Raw genomic sequence first — 27,167 nt, forward strand, 5'->3', positions numbered from 1 at the left:
ACAAAAACTCCCCTTCCCCTCCTTTCCATAGGGGGCAACAATGATATGTGTGTCCATATCCAAATGATTTTCCAGAATTTTTTGGAAAATGAAAGATAACATAGGATATATTCTACTTTTGGAACATGTACTATCCTGGTAAAAATTTGACAATTAATGTCCTTACTTTTGTCAGTATAAGTCTTTCCATTTTGTTACTCAAAATTCCCATTTCAACTGGAAAACAAAAATGTCCACTTAAAATTGGCCTGTCTCCAGCTGGTATCTTTGCTTCTCATTTTGAAGGCACTGAGAAATGGATTAGTATTCCAGGGAGTTCCTCTCTCAAGTACTCCACAGGCTTAACTTGAGCTTGTGAGATCAGATAAGACTTTCTCAAACTGCTATGAACCTTGACTCTGGTTAACATGCACAAGATAAAGCACTGTGGGGGTGCTTGGGGAATGATAGCAGGTTGCCAGTTTCTTTGAAGGGTGACAGACAAGGCCCTGGAAGGTGTGTGTTATAGCTGTGTCATTTTACATAGCACTTTCAAGGAAAGTTACTCTGCCTTTTCCTCAGAGTCCCTCTGTATTTTCCTTTTTTCTCTTGAGAGCAGCCTAATAACATACAAAACAAACTCTAGCCAAGATTGTGACTCGGAAGCTTGTGAGGCTTGGTTAAATTGTGGGAATGTTTTTATTCAGGCAAATGCACTTTGCCTTCTAAATGAAATTATGAAACCACTGTTTTGAGAAGGATCTTGAAGGTCACATTGTAATATTATAATATGTGGTTTTGGAAAAGTGACAATTCCCTCAACTAAGTTAAAGGAGAATAAGATTTCAGAAAGGGAAGATTAAAAAGTGAAAAAGCAGCTGTTTTCTCTAATAGGTTAATGAAGAAAGAAATTAATTCAGTTCTTGTAACTTGGCTTCTATTTGTTTTTAATGCCTTCATTAAGTTACTGAGCCTTCATTGTGTGTTAGATGTACAACTTGGGAATAGAGTATATATTCAAATAATATTATTAACAAACCAGTATCATTGAAAGAATAGTTAAAAAAAAATATATATATATATATGTTTATATTGGTTATAAAGTTATCACATTTATCTAGCCCAATTTAATTTGAGTATCTGATTTGGACTAACACATATATAGTTTCCTTCCATTCAGTAACCTAAAAAAATTACAATGTATGTAGTAGAGGCAGGATTCTTGGATGGAGCAAGAGAGGTCTAATAAAATGAATTAAAAACATTGGGCAAAGAAGAGGCTAAGATGGGTTTGATTCTTTCAACATGACAGATATTTGTATTCCAGCATGACAACAATAAGGATCTGTTCCTGTATTGAGTGGGAGATTGAACTTGACCTCTAGGTTCCTTTTAACTCTCTATGATAGTATGTATTGACACATTCTCAAAGAGGTTAATTGATGTCTTTCTGAAGAGTTTTAGGACAAGTTGCTAGTAGTGTGAGATATTCTTTTTATCTTTAGAAAAAATTTAATTGTAATTATAGAGACAATCATATTATATAGATATAGTCATATATCATGTTATTTGGTCCAACTTTTAAAAATTTTTTTGTAACATTTCTAATTCTAAGCTGTCTCCTTTCCTCCCTCCCAACCCACACTAGAGAAGACCAGCATTTGGCAGATATATATGTAAAACCATATTAACATACACTTCTTTATATTAATTCTTTCTCTGAAAAAGGAGAGCATCTTCCTTCATAGGTCTTTTGTAGTTGATTTGAATTTCATATTACTAGAATAGCTTAGTCATTCACAGTTACTCTTTAAACAATATTGCTGTTACTATATACAACATTCTCTTGATTCTTGATTATTTTTTGCAAGTCTTTCCATGTTTTTCTAAAATCAACCTATTCATCATATCTTACAGGGCAAAGCTGAGTAACCCCTTGTAGCTTTCACAACATGGCCATTTTAAATACATTATCTATCTTTGTCCAGCTAAAAACACAAGACTAACAGAATATGTCACTAAAATTACACTGATCCTGAAGTTTGGAGGCCCTGAGTTCAAAGCAGATTTAGTGATTTTACCACATACTGACATATATATGCCATTCAGCAGTATTGTATCCACTTTCCTGATTTTCTTCCCAGTAGGAATCTTTGCCTACTCAGAACAACAATAAATCTGTTCTAGTCATGATTTATGTTCAATATGAAGTTAGGTCTTCCTGTTCAATTCCACAAGTATTTTTAAAATATTTAAAACAAGAGCGCTGTTCATGGAATTAGGAAACAAAAGAACTTAGTCTAATGTGAATATAACATAAAATTATAAGGAAGGGGAAGGGAATATGTGCTGGACACTGTAGTAAGTGTTTTACAAATATAATCTCATTGAACATAATTGAGGTGTAGATAAAGTACTATATATATCTTGGAAAGGAAAAGATAGGTCAGAATGCTTTATGGAAGTAGACATTTTCATTTTATTTATTTATTTGTTTGTTTTTGGCTGAGGCAGTGGGGATTAAGTGATTTGCTCAGGATCACACAAATAGGAAGTATTAAGTATCTGAGATCAGATTTGAACTCAGGTCCTCTTGACTTCAAGGCTGGTGCCCTCTATCCACTGCACCACCTAGCTGCCCCAAAAGTAGAATTTGAACCACTCTAATGAATTAAACATGGCAAGGAGTTCAACAATTGAGCCAGCAGAGTACAAAAGTATAAAGCATGTATAGAGGTTGGCAAGCAAGTAGATCAGATTCACTGCAATATGAAGAATATTGAAAATTCATGTGAGATGAGACTTTAAAGATTAGATTATATCAAATTATGGAAGTCCTGGAATGCCAGGTTAAGGAATCTGGATTTTCTTCAAGTATGATTCTGAGATTCTATAACTGTTTTCTAATAGTCCTTTCTTCTTTAGCACATCTTCATTACTCTTGATTTTAATTTGAAAAAATAGGAAGTCAGTGTCATAGATTTAAAGCTGGAAAGTAGATTAAAAAGCCCAATCTGGTCATTTTTTAGACAAGGGAACTGGTCCAAAGCTGTCAGCTTACTTGCCCAAGATCTCACAAGTAGTAAGTGGAAGGGATGGAAAATCCAGCTCCCCTGTCTCTAAGTCCAAGCCTCTTCCTGCTGCAACATAGAAAAGGATGTTGTTGTTTAGTTTCAATGGTGTACAACTCTTCATGACCCCATTTGGGATTTTCATGAGAAAAATATTAAAGTAGTTTCCTTTTTCTTCTCCAGTTCACTTTATAGATAAGGAAACTAAAGCAAGCAAGGTTAAGTGAATTGTCCAGGGTCACATAGTGAGGAAGTTTTTGATGCCAGATTTGAAGTCAGGAAGGTGAGTTTTTCTGACTCTGGACAGGGCACTCTGTGCACTATGGTGCCCTCTTAACTACCCTGAATAACAAAGAATGACATGATCTCATCTGCCCAAAAAGTGGGGGGAGGGAGGGAAGATCACGGAGGCAGCAAGACGAGTTAGGCGGATACCAGCAGGTTTTCTGTTGTTTTATGTTCTGTTTATGTAGTACCTTTTATGAAAAAAGATATCTAAGACTATAAGACTTCAGCATTTAGACTATAATATATATGTTCATTACACTTCCAAATTCTTAATAACTTTGAGTCATCTACATCTACAACTAAATCCAGGAACTTCGTTTTACATAAACTTGGTTCCCAGAAATAAAGTACAAGTTAACTCAACTCTCTCCAGTTATTCTCAACATTAGATTTACTCTCATATTGCTCCATGGTGAATTCAATACACATACATGTCATGTGCACCCATTTAAAAGATTTACAAATCTCACATGTTCAAGACCTAAGTGACCCAAACCTATTAAACTCCATCATGTAATTGCTTTTCTGGTTTTGAAAGGAAGGAGTACATCTGGCATGAATTTTCACATTCTTTTTACACTGAGAATCTTGTAAAATAGGGCACTGTTCTTTAATTAAATCTGCCCTTTAAGTTGTTAAGGAATTCCTTTTTCCCCTGCAGGAGTAACTTTTTCCTCTTGGGATCTCAGTGTACTATTTCAGAAGCATTCTAGGTTGCCCTTTGAGGTCACAGTTCTACTGAATTCAGCTGCTTATCCTCCCTTATCCTGCCTTTTAACAGCCTGCCTTTTGTTTGTCACTTTAGGCAGAAGGACCAATTCTATAAAACCAGAAAAGTCTACCTTCTTCATTAGTATTGTCTTTCTATATGGGGAAGATATATTGTATATTTCTAGTAATCAGAGATACTAAAATTTAACCCAGATAGATCCTATGGTTTTAGAGATCACTTTTGCTTTTATCTTAACTTTCTTTTGGTTCAAATTTGGTTCAATTCACTAAGCATTATTAGGCACCTATTTTGTGCATAACATTGAACTTTGTGCTAGATATACAAAATATAAAAAGGAAATAATCCCTGTCTCCAGGAGCATAGCAGCACACAGTGGTATTTCTGAATTTCTGGGGGCATGTTTATTATTATTTAACCCAACATACCTATTAAATAATACTCCAGGTATGAATGTTTCTGTTTTTTCCTACTTATATATGATTATTTCATTGAGTGGTATCACAGAAAGGCATAGTTATTAGATTCAGAGTAAAGAAGGCCCTGAACCTTTGAAGATACTTCCTAGTTATGTTACAAAGATAAGTCATGATACCTCTCAATTTCACTTTTATCATCTCTAAAATGAGCATAATAGTATTTACAACACCTACTCTACAAGAGTAGGCTAAAACTAGAATATGTGCAAAGTAAATTTCAAATCTTAAAGCATTACATTCCAGTTACTAAAATATTGATGTTCCATGATGATTTTATTTATGTATACATATATATGTGTACATGTATGTATGTGTACACAAACATATGGCTCATAGGAAAGTATAAGCATGCCCAAAAGTACATGATTCTCTATTTCCCCTTGTTATTCACTGATACTCTTTTAAACTATGCTTTGGTTTAATAAAGATTATATTTGATTTTCATTACCTAGTCTTATTTGCAAATAATTCTAATTACATTACACGGTCAAGGACATTCTGTGATAGCTTCCATATTCCCCAAATTCCAAGATTATAAATTGAAGAGAGAGTGCCAATCTCCATTTGTAGGGAAATTCTCTCACTGGAATTTCTATCTGCTGATGAAATCAAAGATCTGCTCCAAAGGGAAAAAATGTGTCAGGGGAAGGATGACCGAGATGAAGAGTATACTTAAAACTTCTCAGATCTTTAAAAGAGATCTCTATTTCTCCCAGGGAAAAACAAATACAACCTGTTAAATCAAGATATCTGGTGAGATAGCACATACATTCTAGAGAGCCAAACAAATCCAAAAAATTAATGTATCTTTTACAAAGATAAGGGTAACAAAAATAGTGGACTGAATTACCTGAATAGCTGAATGAAAATAGAATAAAATTCATTCTTAATTTTAACCAGCTCTAGAAAGAACAGCAAGAGCTCAGACCTTCTGCAGTAGTTTTACAATCAGAAGGTTACTGCAGGCCATGTTAGAACTTAGCAACTGTGTTGATTGTGAAAATAGATTTAGATTGCACCAAAGTCTAAGGTGATGGCAGAGCCTACTGAAGTCATTCAAACTTTCTACTTTTGTCTCATTTTTGATCTCTAGCTCTCAAAGCAAAGAGAGATATTTTCAGAATAAGACAGTGGTTTGATTTTATAAGTCAGTCAATTGTAATAGACACAAGCTTTATAGCCCAAATGTGCCCTGAAATAAGGTCAAGCATAACAAGTAAAAAAAGCATCTCATAGCATGCCTTCTATGTTGCAAATATTATGTAAAAACTTCTTAAGGAGTCATCAACTGAAGGCTGTGTACCCAGTCCAAGTCTTTATATTTCACAGAAAAATACTCATACTCTGAAGATCCATAGTGGCAAAATAATAGAATGTTGGCCACTCTCAAATAACCTTAAGTTAAATTTATTGGGAAAACAAATAACTTAGTTTTGTACTTAATATTGCTTAGTACTTAGGAGATAAGTCACACAGTCGAAGTATAATGCATGCTAGATGTATATTGATTTTTTTTTCTTTTAGATCAATGTTTCCCTAGAGCATAGTATTACTTATTCATAAATCAGAGATGATGCTTGACAGGGAGTTACAGCAGTGTAAATCTGTGGTCTAGATACAATAAGACCTAATGTAAGAATCCTAGAAATCGATGGTCTTTTGCTAAAGAGCAACATCTTAATCCCGAACAAATGCATTTACTGTGTCTCACTATTAAAAAAGAGAATTTTCCTATATAGTAAAAGATAGGGAAGGTGTGGTTTCCATCCTTCTTTTCAAATGATTTGAAAGCACTGTTTAAATGGGAAGCTAATAAAACAAAACTGTCAGTAAAGCAGCAAGTTGGCTATAATCACCACTATGTGGACCATTAGCTCAGATCCCATGTTGATAACCACTCTGTCAACTTGTCTCCCAAAGGATATAGTAGGCCTCTTATCTGTTTTCTGTGTCTTTGCTGATTAGTGTGTCATTTGATAATGTGTATAACTGAATGTAAAGTTGAAAGCTGTCACTACATGACTGATGGGAGATCTTAGGCTATTTGTACAGACGCTTAGAATTGGGACAGATCTGAGTTCATCTAGCACAACCTGATAATCCTGTGCATAAATTCTTTCCATAAGGTGGCTAAGTGATATATTAGATAAAGCTCTGAGACTGGAGTCAGGAAAACCCGAGTTCAAATTTAACTTTAGACAGTAACTAGCTGTGTGACTCCGGGCTAGTCATTTTATCTCTGTTTTCCTCAACTGTAAAATGGAAATAAAAGAGTACTTACTTGCCAGGGGTGCCGTGAAGATCAAATAAGATAATTGTAAAATATTTCGCCTAGTGAAAATACATAATTTGTTTTGATTGTTCTTTGTTCACTTGTGTTCAATGCTTTGTGGATCCATTTGGAGTTATCTTGGTCATTTGTTATTTCCTTCTTCAGCTCAAGGATTTCCCCAGAGATATTTCAAAACTAGAACAATAGATTTTGGTTACTGATTTTTTTCGATGTGTGAAGGAGAGGAGGAAGATGGAATTGAAGAAAATTTCCAAACTTAGAAACTGAAAACAGAAAGTGAGACCAATAGTTCTCAAAGGAAACTTAGGAGAAATGAGCAGGTTTGGAAGGGGCAATAATGAGTTTAGTTTTAGATGTGCACAATCTGATGGGCTGGAAGGATATCTAAGTGGAGATATTCAGCAGCAGGTTGGGAATTCAGGTTAAAAACTTGGGAAAGAAGGTTGGATCTAAGAATACAGATTTTGGACATAGAGATAATACCTGAAATTGTATAAGATTTTCTAGGGTGAATTTAGAGGGCAGTATGAAGCTCCAAAATCAGGACCTTAAAAAATAGGATTAATTATCTGGCAAAAGAGAAGAGAAAGTCAACTAAAGAAATCAGAGGGCTAGTCAGAAGAAAGAGAACCAGTAAGTTGCCACATAACAAAAGCTAAGAGAAGACTATGGAGGAGAGGAATAGTAGCTCCTTTCTACCTTTCTAATCTTCTTATATTTTATCCTTTTTCTTTGAATTCCACGTTTCTTGTTTCAACCATACTTAACTCTGGTCTCATCAGGTCTCCTTATGTTGGCAATAGCTCTCTTCTCCATTCCTGGAATGTACTTCCTCCTTACTTCTGCTCTCCAAATCTCTGTTCCCACCCTCCCCTCACACTCTGTTGCTTAGACTTCCTTTTCCCAAAATACCTCTACTCTGTATTTTGTTTGCACTTATTTATTTGCAGGTTGTCACTCCCATTAGAATGTAAATTTCTTGAAGGCAGGATTGGTTCTTGCCATATTTTGTGTCCTTAGTACTTAGCACAATGCTGGCATATAGTTAAGACTTATGTGCTATCAATCAATCATAAAGTGCTATATAAATGCCAGCCATAATTATTGTTCCTTCTTAGGAGTGTATGTTCTTGAAACTCATCTTGTTTTCTTATAACTGCAGCCTTGACTGATTAATGACAATGGGTGTCAAATGCTTGAGAGAAGTATTAAATGACATTGGAAGGATAATTTTAATAGGGCTTTAGAATGGAAGCTAGATTGCAAAGAGTCATTTTTATATATATGAATGCTAGAAAAGTGAGATAGGAAGGATAGGGTATATTTTTTTAAAGTTGCCTTTTTTTTATATCCTAATCATTTTCCCATCACCCTCAAATAAGATCTTCTCCATATATCTCATACCAAAAAATCCCAGAGTATTTGCATTGGGCAACACATCCCACATTCTGTACCCATACTATCTCTAATGAGAAAAGGAATCTTTTTTGCGTGTTTTTTGTTATTTAAGCTTTTTTATTTTCAAAACATATGCATAGATAATTTTCAGCAATCACCTTTGCCTTCCAAGGAAACTTTACCCCCCCCCCCCCCCCCCCCCCGATGGCAAGTAATCAAATGTTGTGTAAACATGTGCAGTTCTTCTCTACATATTTCTACAATTATCATGCTGCACAAGAAAAATCAGATGAAAAAGGGGAAAAAAAATGAGAAAGAAAACAAAATGCAAGCAAACCACAACAAAAAATAGTGAAAATACTATGTTGTGATCCACATTCAGGTCCCACAATCCTCTCTCTGGGTGTGGCTAGCTCTCTTCATCACAAGGTCATTGGAACTGGCCTGAATCATCTTGTTAGAAAGAGCCATGTCCATCAGAATTGATCACTGTATAATTTTGCTATTGCCATATGCAATAATCTTCTGGTTCTTTCACTTCACTTAGCATCAGTTCATATAAGTTTCTCCAGGCCTCTCTGAAATCATCCTGCTGATTGTTTCTTAGAGAACAATAATATTACATAACATTTATTCAGCCATTTTCCAACTGATGGGCATCTACCCAGTTTCCAATTTCTTGCCACTACAAAAAGAGATGCCATAAACATTTTTACACATGCGGGTCCCTTTCCCTTCTTTATGATCTCTTTGGGATATAGGCCTAGAAGAGAAACTGCTGGATCAAAGGTTATGCACTTTTTTTTAGTCCTTTGGGCATATTTCCAAATTTCTCTCCAGAATAGTTGGATTACTTCACAACTCCACTAACACTGTATCAGTGTCCCAGTTTTCCCACATCCCTTCCAACATTCATCATTATCTTTTCCCATCATCTTAGCCAATCTAAAAGGTGTGTAGTGGTACCCCAGAATTGTCTTAATTGACATTTCTCTGATCAATAGTGATTTAGAGTACCTTTTCATATGACTAGAAATGGTTTCCATTTCTTCATTTGAAAATTGTCTATTCATATCCTTTGACCATTTATCAACTAGAGAATTGCTTGAATTCTTATAAATTGGAGTCAATTCTCTATATATTTTAGAAATTAGATCTTTATCAGAATCCTTGCTTGTTAAAATTTTCCCCAGTTTATTGCTTCCCTTCTGATGTTGTCTACATTGGTTTTGTTTGTACAAAAACTTTTTAACAATATAATCAAAATTACCCATTTTGCATTCCATAATATACTCCAGTTCTTTGACTACAAATTCTGGAAGGAATCTTTTTCAAAGGATTATAAATTTAAAAGCAGGAAAAAATCTCAGAGGCATCAAGTCCAACTCCCTAATTTCCCACAGAAAAGAGGGATAAAATGGATTGGATAAATAGTGTCTGAGGCACTATTTGAATCTACATCTTTAACATCATGTTCAACATCAAAATCAGTATACCGCAATCTCCAGAACTAAGGTTATTCATTGCAATTGATCCGATTCCAAATTTTTAAATAGGATTTTCATTTATATCACGTTAGCAATTATGTATATTGTTTTTTCAACTAATTTTGTTAAAAATTTAACATGATATGGCTAATATGGAAATGTTTTACATGATTTCACATGTATAATTGATATGTTGCTTGCTTTCTCAAGGGGTAAGGGAGGGAGAAAATTTGGAACTCAAAACTTTAAAAAAAGAAAGTATTGCTCAAAATAATAAAATTTTGAAAAAGTAAAAAATTATAAAGAAATAAAAATTTGACATAGAACTAACACAGTTATAGAAAAGAACACTGGTCTGCAAACAGAACTTGGGTTCAAATCGTGGCTCAAATTCTTACTTTGTGACTTTGAGCACGTTGTTTAAGCTATCTTAACCTCAGTTTCCTTATCGGTAATTTCCATAGTTTCTTCCTGTTTTAAATCTGATCTTTTGGAAGAAAAAAGGAGATGGAATGTTAGATAAGGAAGTAGTAGGGTTGAGGGAAGGATGTTGGTGGTTTTTTTTTTTAAGTTTTTTAAAGTTTTTTTTGCAGGTAATAAAGGAAGGAGAGTGAGAGAAAGGTGTCATTTATAAGAAAACAAGATGACGTGTAAAAACATACATTTATAAAAAATTATGTAATTATTTTTTACAGTATTTTTTGTAATTACAGTAGTTATTGCTGGCATTTATATAGCACTTTATGATGCACATATTATCTTTACAATAAAATCCACTGTGGGGAAGATGTGCTATATAAGTATTATTGGGCCAACTGGGTGATGGACCTGGAACCTGAAAGATTCACCTTCCTGAGTTCAAATCTGGCCTTATATATTTAGTAACTGTGTGATTCTGGGCAATTCACTTAACCCTATTTCCCTAATTTTCCTCATCTGTAAAATGAGCTGGAGAAGGAAATGGCAAACCACTCCAGTATCTTCTCCAAACAAACAAACAAACAAACAAAAATAACCAGAGGTCATAAAGAATCAAATGTGATTGAAAAACAACTGAACAACAATATAAGTATTATTATCCTCATTTTATGGTGAGGAAACAGAGTCAAAGAAGTTACTTGATTTACACAGACAGTAAATCATTTCAACTCATCTCTTGGCCCTCAAATTGAACACTTTTCCAATTATATCAGGTAATAATGGTGAGTGGCTTTGCGGAAGAGGAGGTCATATTTTCCTCTGAGGATAAAGAAAAGGTTGGAAAAGGATGAGTAGTTTGGTGAGGAGAGGGTGAGAACCAAGGACCTTAATTTCAGTAAAAAAGATCATCTACTTCAAATGCCTAAAAGTTGAATGAAAACAGTCACTTATGGAAATCAGTAAAAATTAATAAGATGATGGGAAAGTATGGGTCTAGGTCCACACATACCTATGGGATCAGTCAGTAGAATATTTATTCAGCACAGCTTTGTTTCTGTGAATTTGGCAACAGTAGTATTCCATAGACCACAGGGATTAAGTTTCTGTGTTTCATATACAAATAGACACATACCTAAACACAACTCACGTGTACATGCATCCTGTTCCTTCATTAACTTTTCATTATTCTACCTCCACCTTTGGACACAGGTGATTATCTAAATTATACCAAAACAATTCTTATGCAATAGAAAACACATTCCTAGAATCCTTAACTGAGCACATTCATCAGAGGTGACATTGCAATCTTTATTTCTACTTTTGATCTGGATATATTGGAAAAATGATGACAGTGGGACAATCAAAGCTGATACTCCATGACAAGCTATAGTATAACAACTCTTAAGACTAAACCTTATATCTTTCCTTTTCCTTTTTTATTAAGATCATAACTTCCTTGAGGCAGACTATATCTGTTCTTTTTCCTTGTATCACCAGTGACCAGCAACATAGCTTGTACACAGTAGGTGCTTGATAAATATTTATTGAATGAATTGGAGTACATGGCAGAGCTTGATTAATAAATTTTTTTAAATAAAGCATTTTATTTTCAAAACATATGCGTAAGACAGTTTTCAACATTCACTCTTGAAAAACCTTGTGTTCTAAATTCTTTTCTCCCTTCCCCCCTTCCCCTAGATGGCAAGCAATCCAGTATATGTTAAACATATGTAATTCTTCTATACATATTTCTACAACTATCATGCTGCACAAGAAAAATCAGATTAAAAAGGAAAAAAATGAGAAAGAAAACAAAATGCAAGCAACCTACAACAAAAAGCGAGAATACTATGTTGTGATCCACACTCATTCCCCCCAGGCCTCTCTCTAGGTGCAGATGGCTCTCCATCACAAGACCATTGGAACTGGCCTGACTTACCTTGCCATTGAAAAGAACCATGTCTATCAGAACTGATCATCCTATAATCTTCTTGTTGCTGTATACAGTATTCTCTTGGTCCTATTCATTCAGTGAATGATTTTTTAATACTACATTAGTGAACTATGACTACCTACATAGTATTTATTTATATACATACACACCTGTGTGTGTGTGTATGTGTGTGTGTGAGTGTGATATATATTTATACACACATATATGTAAAAAGCTAATTAATGAACAGGACATTATAATATTCAACAGAACTTCCATACTACTTGCTCTTTTTTTTTCCCCCAAATTTACTACTTCAACTGTTTTTGTATTTCAGGGTGTTGGGTGACATTTTCTGTAAAGCACCACTATAAAATCTTTTTTTTTTTTTTTTTTTTTTTAGTTTGACATTAATTGGGATGAGTAGCTTTCTTTGCTCGTCTGATCAAAACACAGCTCTGGAACTCTGTTGACAATGCAAAAAATCCAAGGAGTATATTTCAAGCTTGTTAATGTATTTCCAGACATAATTATTAACCAAAGAAGAATATCCATTTTCAAGATCATTATTAAGCATGGAGAAATGCTATTCTTGGGATCATCATGTGTGAAAAGGCAGAAATCATTATGCATTACACAGAGGCTAATGAACACAAAGGATTAGAATTAAATTGTGACCTCTGCTTTTGACTTAAAGCTGTAAACATCTTGGTTACTCTTGAGGAACATAAAGACAGTTAATAGTATCATTTTCCAAATAGATTACTTGAGAATTAAAATTCCATTAAAAAAATTTTGTGCTATAATAAAACAAATGCCTAGATCAAAGACCCTCAGCCACTGGGTAAATGTTATCTGAACTAATCCTTTTACATTTCAAAGCTAATTTATCTATACTTCAGTCTTCTGTATTTATTAACAGCAGAATTCATAATGAATGAGGAAAAAAAATTGGATTGTTGTTCTGAATCCTACTACTCCTACCACTTTCTAGCTGTCATTCTGGGTAGCCTCTATGAGCCTCAGTTTCCTCATCTGTATAAAACAGAAACAAACAAAAAAGGTTTTGTTTTAAGTAATTTATTAACTTTCCATCCAACTCTAAGATTTTATTCTGAGAAAAGATGATAATGCATTTGTCATATATGTGATCTTTGGATAAAATAGAAAGGATGGTAATTTTGTATTCTAGTTTGATCCCTAAATGAGAACCTGAATGAAGACTGTCAAATTTTAAAATGTTAATGGTGAGTAGCTACAAATTGATATCATAAATCAGGTGTCTCTCCTCAATATAGATTCATGTCAGAAAAGTGCAAGTTTTTTTTGTATTCAGCCTTTCAGCACACCTAAATTCTGCCTTCCAAGAAGTATCTCCAGGTAGGAGATGAAACACTTAATTCTTGACCTATCTGATAGAGAGAGAGAGAGAGAGAGAGAGAGAGAGAAAGAGAGAGAGAGAGAGAGAGAGAGAGAGAGAGAGAGAGAGAGAGAGAGAGAGAGAGAGAATGCCTTGTGAATTACATTGATTCGTGGTGTGTGGTAAAAGGATTTTTTCATTTGGAGGAAGGTGAAAGGGAACAGTCCAGAGGAGTTAAGTATGTTCTAGCATAAGTGTAATGGGCTGAAGTTTGAGTTGATGCACTTAGGTCCCAAGTACGTGAGGCTAAATAGTAATTGGGCTATACTCTATTAATATACATGATTGGATAAAGAATGGTCCCTGCCCACTCTCTGTGCAAGTCCTGATGTGTTGTACAGGAAATGACGATTTTGGTGGGTGGAGGCAGAGAGAGGAACAGGAAGAGAAGCTGGGAGAGATTGGGCCTGGGTCCATTCTCTTGGCTGCTGGTCGTGTGGCTGGTGATCTAGCTAGCTTCTTGACTCAGTTGCACACATTGCTATCGCCGATTCTCTTCCACCTCCGATCCTTCTTCACTGAGAATAAAGACTGACGATTTTCCCCTAACCTGAACTCCGGACTCCTGCTGATTTAAAAATACACGGTCTTCACACATAAGGAAGTCAGATTCAGAAACAAAGGATCTGAGCTCAAATTCTGGCTACTATTGGGCAAATCATTTATTTCCTCATCTGCAAATTAAAAGGGTTGGATTAGCTAGATAATCTTTAGGAGCTTTTCAATTCATGATACTGAGAATAGTGTTCTACAAGGATACAAATGTGATCAATAATAATAATTGTTATTATTAGAACTGATACTTATGTAAGTAAATGAGTATGTAATTATCTAAAGTTTACAAAGCATTTTGCATATAAAATCTCATTCAGTCTTTGTAAAAACCCTGTTAGATTAGTATTTATTATCCCATGGGCTAGCTAAGCAGAGCAGTGAATAGAGCATGGAGCTTATAGTCAGAAAAATCTGAGTTCAAATCTAATCTGAGAGATTTATGAGCTATGACCATGAGCAAGTCACTTAACCTTGTTTGCCTTAATTTCTTCATCTGTAAAATGAGCTAGAAACAAATGTTAGGAAGAATCAGAAACTAATGAAAATGACTAAACAAGAACAGCTCTTTCCCTAAGAATTAGGGAGAGAATGATAGGCAATAGCAGTCCTTCTGGTTCTTTGTCTCCCAAAGATTCTCATTAAAATTATTAGTTTTTTGTGAAGATCCTTGAACAGATTTTGAGAGGATTAGGGAATATCTGGGGTGTTTTTTGTTGTTGTTGCTATTGTCTTAAATTCTCTTCATCCTTCTCTCACTAACCTCTCTTTAGGATGGTCTTATAAAACATGTTTCCATATTAATCATGTTGTAAAAACAAAAAAAAACAGGCTAAAAGAAAAAAATGGAAAAAAAAAAAAAGGTGAAAATAGCATGTTTTAATCTTCATTGACGCTCCATCAGTTCTTTCTCTGCATTTGGATAGCTCGTATAATGCTGTCTCCACATATATAGTGTTCCAGCTTTGTACACTTCACTTTTATCAGTTCATGTAAGCCTTTCCAGGTTTTCCTGAAATCTGCCTGCTGTTCATTTCTTATAACACAATAGTATTCCTTCATAATCATATATCACAACATGACCGGTCATTATTCAGTTGGTGGTCATCCCTTCAATTTCCAATTCTTTGCTATCACAGAAAAATGCTTTAAATATTTTTGTACATGTAGGTCTTAGAAAACTGTTTTAATATGAATTTAACTTCTGTTAGGCATTGGAATTAGAATAATAAAACTTATCCACCAGCCCCCTGGTATGTTGGTAGGTTTGATCAAATAATATCATTTATATTAGAGCAAGTTGCTGGTTTCTCTAGATATGACTTGAGTGTTGCTTTTTCATTGTTATTTCATTGTTAGTATGCAGAAAATGCTAGACTTGTCATCTAAAAACTTGAAGGTTCAAGTCTCAAGTCTGTTACTTACTAGATGTGTTATCTTGATCAGGCCCCTTAGCCACTCATCCATGGTTTTTTTCATCAGTAAAAGTCTGCACTACCCATTTTATAGGAATTTTAAGGGAATCAAAAGCTAGTGAATATAATGGCCCTCACAATTATTAGGGTACTTTCTCCTCATACTACCCTGCATTCCTTTTGAATATGTTCTGAATGTTTTACTTATGGATGTCTTCCAAATTATCATTTAGGCTCTTTAAGAGCAAGAATTCTTTCATTTTTGTGTTTTTATCCCTGGCACTCATTTAATAAACACTTGTTGACTATGTTGATACATAAAAATAATCTGAAAAGTTATTCTTTTCTGATATATATATATATATATATAATGTCCAAAATATGTAATATTGTATATTTAATACTTCAAAGTATGTCTTGCAAACATTTTTTGCATTTACAAGTGAAGTCAGGGTTTAGCAAGTCCTCCAAACTGTAAAAAGAATGGTGATAGACCATATCTTTTGTCTAGAGACCATCCTCACTACATTCAGAGACAGTTTTCAATGAGAACTTTGATTCCAGAAACTCATGAAGGTTCTCTGTTGAGGCATAAGGGGAAGAGTGATCAGTCAGGAGGCTTTTCACGTTGTTGTAATCTTGGCTTTTTCAAAATATTTAACTAAGTTTTAATAATATTGAAGTCAACAAGGTAGATTCTTCACTAATTCTTTCAAGTCACTACTAATACAATAAATTATCACCTTGATTTACTAAATGAAGGCCTGCAGGAGTAGCTATGTCTTCCATTTATATTAAGGAGCACATAGTATAAACTCCTTCCTCTTATTCAGTTATCTTTCATTATGGTTATATTCTTTCTAATTGGTAAACAAATTCTCTTCGATTTATATTTACTTCTCATAGTCATAATGAGGGTGAAATGAGTTTTATCACAAAATTCTCTTTTACCCCCAAAAAGATCCTCGTTTTCTCTAAAACAACTGTTTTGAAGGTTCTATTTAGTATTACTCATGAATCTAGCATATACATATATATATATATATATAAACACTTATGCCTTTCAAGATGAGAAAAAATATTTTCTCTTCAACATTCTATATGATAGATATCAAATTTTCATCAACGTTTTATGATACCTTATGAGTTCTTATGAAGTTCTTCCTCAATGTTTAAAAAGTGTCTTGAAATTCATAGTACTCAAGGTTTAAGACACGTTTGTTTTTCAATATATAAGAATAAAAAGCTGATATGTTATATTTTAATATGTTTTATTATTTCTATAAAATTAGAATTCACTTTCTTTTAATTAAATGAATGTTTTTGCTATTATCATTTATGAATAAGCAGAAATATTTTTATTTGAGCAATTATTTTTTCATTCATTGGATATTAAGCATTTTAATTGAAAAATATCAATATTTTAATTTACATTTTGTTTCAAGTAAAATGATCATTTTATTTTTGTTAATGTTTGTTTATATTCACCCATTTGCTTAGCTTCTAAAATAGATGCTAGATGCTTGATTGTGAGGTAGTATCATAGTCTGGAAAGAGCATTGACCTAATAAATCAGAGAACCTGGGTTCTAATCCTCCATCTGCTACTAACTGACTTTGGGTGAACCATTTAGTTTTCTGGTCCTTAGTTCCCTTAGTCTATAAAGTAAAGGTGCTATTCCCTGACAGATTTCTATGAGGAGCTACTCATGTAGAAGATGGAAGGATTAGAATAACTCTGCTTGGCTAGAATGAATTAGATTTAGAAAGCACAAAAATCAGATTGTTAGACTTGGAAGAGATGTGAGAAATCACCTAGTTGAGCATATTCCTTTTTCTGAATGTTGGGGAACCAAGGTTTAGGAAAAAACAAATGTACCCAAATTCACATTCCGTATGTTGGAGGCAGCTCTAATGCCAGCACTCTCTTTGTTCAGGTTTGATGTTAGGAAGAAATAAGGTGCTCACAGGCTCACTGAAGATTTAACAAAAGTAGATTTACTTTGCCCTAATATGCAAGAATATATAATAAGAACACAATGACACTTAGCTTTTCAGGACATACAGACACACAGGTTCATCTTCATATGGAAATATATATTTAGGTCATTAATTTAGACAAAGGACTTGATGATTTGAGTGATATTTATAAGTCCACCAAAAGGGATCCCCACTGCATATGAGTAGAACTTTTTAAGCCCTTAGGTTACCAGAATTTGTCAAGGAAACAAAGGTCAATTGGAGTTCCAGAATGATTTCTTCTTTTAGAGAAAACTAAACCATGTGATAAGAAGAAAGGAAAACAGTTGCACTTAACTGACATTGTAGGGAAATGCTGGTAAATATTAGTCCTATCATACTATATAATAGTACAAACATTTACTGTATACAGATAAATAGAAATTTGGCTTACAACAGAAGGCTTTTGATATTAACTGCTTTAGAAATTAGATTAGAGAGTATATCACATAAAACACATGCTCAGATATGCTGTAAATTTAATGACAGGGCTGTGCTGAAATGAGTTCTTGTGGTTTTTGAGCAAGAAAATCAATCTGTATATGCTGTTTCATTTCTTTTCTACCCTAACTCAGTATGCAATTAAATTTACTCTAAAAGGTCACAGTGTATGGTGGACATTGACCTCATTCTAATCCTGATTGTGATGGTGCCAGTAATAATAGCTTATCAAATCAGAGTCTTTAGTTGTAACCCTAAGTTGTTTAAGAACTTATATTATCTCCAATACATATATTTATATAAATAGATAGATAGATGATTATATGTGTGTGTATGTGTGTGTGTAGAAGGGCATAGACTAGATGAGAAAATAAACTATAGGCATAAAGCCTTAGAACTTTAGAAATCACCTCAATTTTGATCTCAAATCCAAATACCTGTTTGTTTTTAGCTTAGTGCTATAAACTTAAGATTTTCCAAATGTTATATAATCTACTTTCTTCCTCCTATTCATTTTCCAGCTTAGATTCATGAACATTCTCAGTGTCTATCCAGGGTATATGTACTGATCTGACTAGCTCTATAAGGTGCTCACACACTGCATATCATAGTTTACACAGTGGATATTCTTCATCCACATGGTTTTTCCTCTATGGATAATTATAGTAAACTTTTGTGCAAGTGATTATGAATCTCATTTAAGAAGCTCTACAGTAATTTGGTTTTTGTTCAATTGTTTCAGTCCAACTCTTCATAAGCCCATTTTTGTTGTTTTTGACAAAGATACTGGTGTGGCTTGTTATTGCTTTCTCCAGCTCATTTTACAGATGAGGAAACTGAGATAAACGGGGTTAAGTGATTTGCTCAGGGCCCAACTGTCTTAGGCCAAATTTTGAACTCAGGTCTTCCTGATGCCAGGCCAATGCTCTATCTACTGTACCACCTACCTGCCCACAATGGCCTGGGGTTAAATATACAAGTGTCTTTCACAAACAGGATTTTTTGGAGTATTTTAAGATCTATAGCAAATCCTTTTCCATTTTGATTCTGTGTAATACATTCTTTATGACAAGGAAAATACCTTTCAAGAGGAGTATGTGTGTTTTATGCCTGGTTTGATATTAATAATCAGAGGATTATCAAACAAAGTTTGTTGTCTTTTAGGAAATTTTCTATGATTTTTAACCTGAATAGGGAATAGCTTATGGGAGAGAAGCATTTAAATATTTTTATCTGCTGAAATATAGTTTTGGGAATTTTTAAAAATAGCTAAATAACAAATATAAACAAACCTTTTAGTCATTTGACTATAAATATATGGTTTTCTGCACCATGCTTTTAAAAGTCTTCCAGTTCATCAAAGACACCTCCTATTATATGTGTAGATTATTCTTAAAGATTTGATAGATGGGAATATAGGCAGACATCTTATCTCCATAAAACAAACCCATCTTTTAAATACCAATAATTCTCTGATGATACTATGATTCACAAGATATAACAATCTGCAAGTATCAAGATTGCAGATCACTTCAGGGCAGTGGAGATAAACTTGGCAGGTATGGAGACAGCATTTTATCAGGGAAACATTTTCCAGAAATGTAAAAGATGTCATCAAAACATATATCCAGATAAGGTAATGGAGTCATCATGGAAGACTAACCAGAGTCCAGTATGGATAATCTATATGCCTCATTGGTACCCCTCCATATAATGTCAAGTTATGCTTCTGGCATAAAGGTGAACTCACAGTGAAACATTTAAAGGGTGACATAGGTCCAAGTAACAGCAAATGAGAGGTTTAGTTAGGTTGTGCCTAATGCTGTTGAAGGGGCTGCCCCCACATCAATGATATTACATATAAATCCAAGTGTTTTATAACTAATCTGTTCCCACTTTGTTCTTCAGTCTTTCTATAGTCGTGTCCATAGCATACTTTTCTAATCTTCATTCTTAAAATTTTCTCCATCACTTTCTTAAATCTAAATAAAATAGAGCAACCCTGATTTATGGTATTTGCCAATATCCAAAATGTAAATATCCACACCTACTACAGAACTTCACACATAACAGTCATTTTTCAGTTGTGTCCAACTCTATAACCCCATTTGGGATTTTCTCTGCAAAGATACTATTTCTTTCTCCAACACATTTTACAGATGGGAAAACTGAGGCAAATAAGTATTAAGTAACTTGCCCAGTCACACAGCTAGTGTCTGAGGCCAGATTTAGACTCAGAAAAATGAAGCTTCCTGACTACAGATCAAAGCTGCTTAGCTGCCTATAGTTCCCACTGTTTCCACTACTACTATTTAAATCTTTGCTTTTCATAGATTCTTTAAATCTAAATTTTGGTTCAACAAAGGAACAGACCTTCAGACTCTATGTTGAAGATCTCAACCTACTATCTGGCACAAAATAAACATTAAATAAATGCTCACTCACCAAATAACAGCTTTATTTATAGGTTTTTGAATAGAAGAATAAATCACCTGGTTTTACCTAATATATCCCAGTAGTTCCTACTTTATCTCAAGGATCAATTATAAACTCCTTTGATATTTAAACCCTTCAAAACATAGTCTCATCCTCCCTTTAGAGCCTTAATATTTATTATTCTCCTCCACTCTTCATTCAGTTTAAGTGTAATATATTAGTCTGTTTGCTGTTTCTCACACAGAAATTGGGCAGCTAGGTGGCTCAATAGATAGAATAGGGCTGGGAGTCAGGAGGACCTGAGTTCAAATACAGTCTCATAAAACTTTATGGCACTAGGCAAACCCCTTAAACCTGTTGGATTTAATCCACTGGAGAAAGAAATGGCCAATATCCTTGCCAAGAAGATCCCATAGACAGTGTCATGAACAGTTACACACATGACTAAACAATATACAGAAAACTCCGTCTCCCAGCTATCACCTTGCAAGGAAGTTCTTCTTCCTCTTTACCTTTAAGAAATCCCTATTTTTCTACAAGGCTTAAACATCAGCCTCTACTGGAGTCTGTCTTGGTTCCTTTAGTGACTAATACCTCCTTCCCCTGTTAGTTTGTATTTGCTTTTTATATATTTTGTACATATGTACATATGTGTGTTGGGACATCTGTTAGAATGTATATACTTCGAAAGTAGAGACTGTTTTATTTGAGTTTTTGTATTCTCAGAATATGACATAGGATAAACACTTAGTATTTCCAGCTTATGAATCTAGTAATTAATCATACATTTCTCAAGCACCTAAAAGTGCTTTGGTAGGCAATAGAGAAACCCAAAGATGATATTTTGTTTTGTTTTGTTTTATTTCCTATCCTGAGACTGCAAAATACTTTGAGAGATGGTATAATAGAATAGGAGAAAATGTGGCCCTCATGCAAAATAGCATCTCATATTCTCATTTCTTATTTTTCCTTATGTTGTCACTTCATTGAGGAGATTCCCTCTTGGAATTTATAATTTGAATCTTACATTACATAGTACCTCTCACAGTCCTTGAGATAATATTGTCCACCTAATAGATATTTAATCAATACTTGTTGAATGGATTTGGAAGTATGTCCAGAGAGTATGTACATAAATTAGAAACTTTACTAAGTGCCAGGGTCATTATATTGCTTTATTGTATTTTATAGTTTTGGAAACATAATACTCCAATGTGCTGATGGATTTATAATCCCAGTAATGTATGTATAGTCTCCAATGATGCTGGTCACAACTTATTTATCCATATCCTGATTAAATGAGTCTTGTCCATGTGATCATAGTAATTCCCCACAAAGGGGTTTCACCCATCATTCTTTGTGTAAATACCTGTGTAGCATACATGTTGTTTGTGGTCAGTCTTCAGTCTTGCTACAGGGACATGCTACATTTTCCCCAGTGATACATTTAGGCCATTTCTCCTGCATAATTACTCGAGTGCAGTGGATTATAGCTTACCTATGCCCACTCTGCAGTTCTCCATGTGTTTTGAGGGAGCCTCAATTTTAATTCTTTGGAGCTTCCATGACCCACAGTTATATAACGTGACTGTTTCAGAAGGGGAATGTGGTTAAGAACACCTCCGATTCTTCATATTTGTCTTCCCCCTTTTCCAGCATACCTTACTTTTTTTTACAATAGCCCTTGTAATCTACTGTCTGTTTCTATAATGTTTCACAAATTAGTTTATATCTTTTTTTGGAGAGGCAGTCAGGGTTAAGTGACTTACCTAGGGTCACACAGCTAGTAAGAATCAATTATCTGAGATCAAGTTTGAATTCAGATCCTTCTGACTCCAGGACTTGTACTCTATATACTGTACACCTACCTGCCCCCATGAATTTATATTCTAAAGCACTTCTGACAGCTGCTTGGCAAGGAAACCAAGTGTTGTCTGGCTAAAGGGGTTTTTGGGGACCATGCCCCCTCCCTTCCCACACTTATTAACTTTGCTTTAAATTTTTTATGAAATGGGGAGAGAACCTTAACTTTATCAAGGTCCACATTTTTAGTATCAATAGCTTGTCCATCTCTATATATAAATATATAATGCCTTAAGTTTTTCAAAGTACTTCACATATGTAATTGTTTCATTTGTGCTTCACAGTAATATGGTGTTGTGGTATTATTAATATCCTTATTTTATAGATGACGAAACAGAGGCTGAGAGGAATTTAGTAACTTGTCCAGGGTAACATAATTAGTAAGGGCTTGAGGTAGAATTGGAACTCAGCTTCCAGCACTGTCCATTATACCACTTGACTATCTGGTTGCTATAGTGGATAGAGTTGGCCCCACAAGCAAAAAGCCCTAGGTTCAGTTCTCACAGATAGTGACTGTGTAACTCTGGATGAGTCATTTAATTTCTTGGGTCCCAGGCACTTCACCAGGACTTGAAGTTGCAGAGAAGGTGCTGATCTGCCTTGATGGAAAAAGCATCTCACCCATAGGTCCTTATGGTCAATGAAATTACAGGTTTATTTCCCTGCTTTCCCCATCCCACCATCAAATCCTAGCTTAGAATATTCCTCTCATCTGATCTAGACCTTGATTGATATGGAAGGAAACTTTAGTGAGGCAGATTTGGGTTTCTTATAAACTAAAAGCAAAAAAAACCCCAACCAAACAAACCAACAACAACAACAACAAACCTAACAATCGGAACAGTTCAGAAATTGATTAAGTCACTCAGGAATAAGAGAGCTCTGTCACTGACACCATTCCAACAGATAATCTTTTAAGCTGGAGGCAGTGTCCTGTAGTGGGAAGAACCCTGGTTCCTGAGTTAGGTGACCTGGATTCAATTCCAACTCTGATACTTAATTACCTGTATGGTTTAACCACCTGTAAGCCCCTCCTTAGACTTCTATTTCTTTATCTATAAAACAAAAGGGTTGGACCAAATAGCTTCTATCTAGGTTTCTCTAGAGTTAGGGATGCTGTAAATGCCAGACAATTTATATACTTCCAGTATTTATATTTATATACTATGATTATTTTTGGATTAGATGGTCTTTAATATCTCTTCTCATTCTGAGATTTTGATCTTAGTGTAGCAGGATTTGGGGTATAAAATAATGATGCTATAAAATGGCATCGATCGTGGCCATGGTAAGCAGATTTTTCCTATATTCCCATCTGTTGGAGTCTTCTCTCTTGCTCGACATGCTGTTTTGAGTGTGTATTAGATGGATGAAAGAGGAGACGTCATAGTTTAAGAACTGATCTGAATTGCCTCCTATTCCTTGAATTCTTTATCCACCTTGTGCACAGGTTCTGACAATCAGATACATATACACACACATATACACATACACACATGGATATATAGATATATAGATAGTATATAGTAGAAGTTATCCCACTTCTTGCCTTCTATCTTAAGTCTCCAATCCATACAGCATGCCTCTTCTTTTGTTCAATTTTCTTCCTCCAGAACTGTTTATGGCAACTTCCTTTAAAGGCAGCATCACTTCTGCCATCAGAGACCACTTCAAAGCCAATTTTTACATCAAACAGCTTGACTACCCTGGTGCATATAGGACAGACTAGAAAAAAATATTGCTACCCAACAGCAGTATATGTTGATCCTATCTGGTTAATAAGAGTTTCTTAGAGTCTTCTTATTCATATTATTATATCTTTCCCTTATTTTGTAGAATAAAACAAACATTTGCACATGGTTGCATATGAAATTGCAAGTCTATTATGTACAACTTGCTATTCCTTTTAAAGATATAGTGAAGTTATCATGTAAATTTCTTTCTTTTTCTCTCTCCCCCCAAAAAAAACTCATTTAGAGTCTTTTAAAAACCTATAGTATGACAATAATATTTCAAAAACCCATCTCAATGTAAGATTAAGTAGAATTTTATTTGGGTTTAATATTAAATTTTCTGAACCAATTCAATATTAATTGAACTTGGCTTTGAAACTGCTGTGGTTGAGCAAGCTGAAACTCTAGCAAGTATGTTTTAAATTAAGGCCTTTTTGACTCCACGTGCAGCAGTCTACACACTATGCCACCTAAGCCATCTGATCAGGTCAGTATTTTGGTATTATATTTAGAAGTACTGTCACTTATTTATCTTTTATTTTAATTTGGTATTGTTTCTGATTTTTAACTAACTGATGATTGCATACAGGCAAACGATTCTCAAATGACATTCATTTTAGCAACTAATTGTTTAAAGATATCAGGATTCAGTATATGAATATATGCACCAGACTCAGAGAAAACTATCCTGGAAGAGACAGAGAATTGGAAATGTTGAGATTCATTTTCAAAATCTCTACGAGGGAGAGAGAAATTACTGGATAATGGATAATAATGTTGGGGGGAGACCAGTTGAGAAAATTTAATAACTGTCAACCCACAAGATCTTCCCTATCCATCTGTCACAGATATCCTTGATAAAAATGAAAAGGGAGAATAGGTGATTTTCTGCAGTAAACTACCACATTATCAGGTACCACAAAACTCTCTCTTCAGTAAGATCCATGACCATTCAAGAACAAAGAAAAAAAGTCCATAGAGATAAAAACAAATGAATAATGAATGTCTGTTGTCAAAATCTCGAGATATGATTATTTGAGAGGTTCATTGAATTAATCCCTCAGTACATATGTCTTGATTAGAAATTACAAATGGATAACAAGCTGGTTCCAGAATTTAATAGGAAGACTATAGCAAGTTCTTTTTGCATCAAGGAATTTATTGCAGCATTTTCAGTGATGTCATACAACTCCCTGACACATATGCCATAAGCATTTTTTTAAACTGAAGTGCTTGATATACATTATATTATTTGACACATCCAAATTTATACAGTAATAGATTTCTGTTGTTCCTTGAATCAATTTCTAAGGATTTCAGTTTTGTTTTTCAGGGAGGAAATGGCGCAATTTTATTCAAATTAGAAAGAAAAAAGTGTTTGAAAAATCAATAGGCACTTTACTTATAAACCAATCTATGACTGGATAGAGTGGGATTCCATTGTGTCTGCTTGTATTGACATAGTACAAATTGCTTGTGAAAAGTGGCTTCTTTTACCCAGAATTAAATTGCTTTTTTGAAGTAGCTGTTAATGTAGACATAAATAAAATTTTGCTCTGGAAAGGGAAGTAGTATTATCTTTCTGCAGCATACTTTGTCACACATTTTTTAAAATTACAGGTTCTCTCCTTATTGAAATCTGATTATCACTACATGTGGAGTTCAATATAGACCCATACTTCTTTAAAACTGATAGTTAAGTATAATTAGCCAAGACAAATTACAGTGAGAACCCTGCAAACATATCAAAAATCTCTGAAGCCAGCGTACCAAGGTACAATTAGAAAACAGCCATTTCTCATATAAACACATACATACAAATTACAGCTCTCTTAAACTGGCTTCCCACTACTTACAAAATAAAGTTCAAGCTCCTTAAGCCTGGCATTTAAAGCCCCCCTGAATTTATTCTTAATATCTGTTTCCAACCTTATTTCTCCAAAAAAGTGGTTTGTAAATTATTAAGCTCTTAATGTTACTTCTGTTCTTCAGAAACTACTCCAGTCAAATCGATCCCACAATGATCCCCTGAATTTGCCTTGAGGATTTATTCCTTCCAGTCTTCCTTGACAACTTTTAACCTTCCTAATAATTAGTCCAATTTTAAAAGTCCAGTTCGTGTTTGTTGCCTGCATGAAACCTTTCTTGATTTCACTCTCCTTCTTTCCCATTCTCATATTCATCATAGCACTGATCAATACTACTTGAAAGCACTTAAAACATAATTAAATATCTTCGTGTTTTGTGTTTCTGCCTTAGCTCTCTATTAGACTGTATGCTCTACAAAGATAGAGATTTTATTGTCCCCAATTGTTGTAACCACCAGCATTTAGCATACAATAGGCTTCTCACAAGTTGTTATTTCTGTTGATTAATTTTGGACATTTTGCTCTAGAATTCCAAGTTTCCTTCAAGGATCAGCTCACAAGAAGGCTTTGCTGATTTCCCCCAGGACCTTTTCGCCCCAAAGTGCTTTGTACTTGTTTTGAACAAAAATATTTTGTATCTACAAAATATATGTTTGTTTCTTTTTACTTCTTGGCCATTTTCTCAATAATTTGGCTGCCTTTCCTGGAAGTTTTAACTATTTTCTCCCAAAACTTCTCCTGTCCCTAGGGCCTACTATTTTCTGATTGGTATATCTGCTTCACATGACCCCATTTCAAGCTGATCCCAGCCACATTTACTTCGTTCCCTAATCCCCAGGCCATCTGTTTGATAAATTAACTGGTTTAATTTTGCTGCTTAGAACTTAATCTCTCCTTCCTCTTTCTACCTCCTCACCCTCAAATACCCAGTGTTGTTTAATGTATAATTGTTTCCATCTATAATAATATAATCTCTTTGGAGATGAGGACTCTCTTTTACCTCTATATTTGTAGTCCCTATACTTAGTACAATCAATCAACAAACATTTATTGTATACTTAGCTCGGGCCAGGCACTATTCTATGGACACTAGAGATTGAAAGAAAAAAAAGGGAAAAAAGTCCTTGTTTTAGGGAAACTTATATTCTTATGAAAGAAAACAACATGTCATACAAGATACATACAGGTTAGAAATTACGAATTTAATAATAGCTTCTTGTTATTATTCAGTAGTTTTCAATTGTGTTGGATTCTTCATGACTCATTCTTCATGACTTCATGATTTGGGGTTTTCTTAGCAAAGATATTAGAGTAAGTAGCTTGTCATTGCTTTTTCCAGCTCA

General features: G+C 34.3%; 1 protein-coding gene across 3 annotated transcripts in view; it reads left to right on the forward strand.

Annotated features, from left to right (window-relative positions):
• PAG1 (phosphoprotein membrane anchor with glycosphingolipid microdomains 1) overlaps positions 1 to 27,167 on the forward strand; it is a 211,355-nt gene that overhangs the window by 71,359 nt on the left and 112,829 nt on the right. The gene's annotated exons all lie outside the window — the stretch shown is intronic.

This window comes from Sarcophilus harrisii, chromosome 1, assembly GCF_902635505.1.
Source record: "Sarcophilus harrisii chromosome 1, mSarHar1.11, whole genome shotgun sequence".
Classification (NCBI taxonomy): domain Eukaryota; kingdom Metazoa; phylum Chordata; class Mammalia; order Dasyuromorphia; family Dasyuridae; genus Sarcophilus; species Sarcophilus harrisii.